The sequence below is a fragment of the Mus caroli genome, unplaced genomic scaffold (assembly GCF_978045245.1).
Source record: "Mus caroli unplaced genomic scaffold, Mus_caroli_1 scaffold_12, whole genome shotgun sequence".
NCBI classification, from domain to species: domain Eukaryota; kingdom Metazoa; phylum Chordata; class Mammalia; order Rodentia; family Muridae; genus Mus; species Mus caroli.
In genome coordinates, this window is record NW_028227267.1 from 70,558,030 (window position 1) to 70,559,822 (window position 1,793).

Sequence of the window (1,793 nt, forward strand, 5' to 3'; positions counted from 1 at the left end):
CCATTTATCGATTCTCGATCTTACAGCACAAGCCTTTGCTGTTCTATTCAGGAGGAGCTAGAGAAAGTACCCAAGGAGCTAAAGGGAACTGCAACCCCATAGGTGGAACATTATTATGAACTAACCAGTACCCCAGAGCTCTTGACTCTAGCTGCATTTGTATCAAAAGATGGCCTAGTCGGCCATCACTGGAAAGAGAGGCCCATTGGACTTGCCAACTTTATATGCCCCAGTACAGGGGAATGCCAGGGCCAAGGGGTGGGGGTGGGTGGGTGGGGGACTGGGGGAGGGAGTGTATTGGGGACTTTTTGAATAGCATTGGAAATGTAATTGAGGAAAATACCTAATAAAAAAAATAAAGTGAATATTCATGAAAAAAAAAAAGAATACCGCTGCCTTGACTGCAGAAGGCAGAGAAATATGTAGGGGAGAGGGAAGCAGCCTATAAATGAATCCCTAGAGTTAAGGTGTTCTGTATACAAGACCCTCAGGTAAGGGAAGTGTCACTCCTTGGTCCACTTGAACAAATGGAAAATGGAAGTGTCTTTTTAAAGATCAAACCAAGATGCACTGATATTTTTCTCTATTGGTAGATTTTAGTTAGTCCTTTTTCTAAAAATGTTTTCAGTACCAGCTGGGCTTTAAATGGTCTTCAAAAGTGATACAGTCTCTCTAAACACTACTGAGATATGACTAGTGGTCAAGACTTACAGAGTTCAATAAATATTAACTAATATGCATGATAAAAATATCCCTATAGCTTTTTCCAGGTAGCTGCCAAAGATGATGGAGGGGCAGGTTCTATTGCTGGATGGCCTCAGCCATCTTCTCGGCTGCCAGGTGGCCATTGTGGCCAAGCAGACGCTGCTGGGCCAGAAGGTGGTGGTTGTACACTGTGAGGGCATCAGCATTTCTGGAAATTTCTACAGAAACAAGTTAAACTATCTGCCCTTTCTCTGAGAGGGGATGAACACCAACCCCTCTTGAGGCCCCTACCCGTTCTGAGACCCCAGCTAAATTTTTGGGTGCACTGTGTGAGACATGCTGCTCCCCAAGCCCAAAATAGGCCAGGCTGCCTTGGAAGGCCTCAAGGTGCTGGATGGGATCCCTCCACCCTATAACAAGCTTGCTTACCTGGGGCTCAAGAGGTAGGATGGAAGTACCAGGTAGTGATGGTCACTCAGGAGGAGAAATGGAAGGAAAGGGCCAAAATCCACCAATGGAAGAAGAAGCCACTCTTGAGGCTGTGGAAACAGGCAAAAAAGAACTCAGAGAAGAAAATCAACAAGTTCACAGAGGTCCTCAAGAAAAAATTTCCCTATGCAACATTCAGCATAACTGCATTTTGTGTCATTTTCTACAGGACATGAAATTCTAGACATAGTCAATGCTCATCTGATAAGAAAGTATTAGAAAAGATAAAACACTTGTCATTGTGAAACTGCTCAGAAAAAAATTAAAATAGCAATTTCATTTTTGCTTCAGTGAAATCAAGTGTATTTATTTGATGCCTTGATACAAGAAGAAAGAGAAGGGGAAAGAGGAGGAACAAGAAGAGAAGGAGGAGGAGGAGGAAGAGGAGGAGGAAGAGAAGAAAACCTTAGGGATGATTTTTAATACTAGATTTTCCAGCTTATCTGTCCTTTTCTAAAAATGTACTGAGCAGAGAACTTAGAGACAACTTTGGCAACAGAAATTGACATCATCTCGGACTCTTCAGAAAGAAACACAAAAATAAACACTGGCCACATGCCTGGCCATATAAAGATTGGACCCAGTTCTGTATAATGATG

The 1,793-nt window shown here is 42.8% G+C and overlaps 1 pseudogene; it reads left to right on the forward strand.

Moving 5' to 3' along the window:
• The first annotated feature begins 783 nt into the window (after window positions 1–783).
• Window positions 784–1,370, forward strand: LOC110308974 (large ribosomal subunit protein uL13 pseudogene; annotated as a pseudogene).
• The last annotated feature ends 423 nt before the right edge of the window (window positions 1,371–1,793 follow it).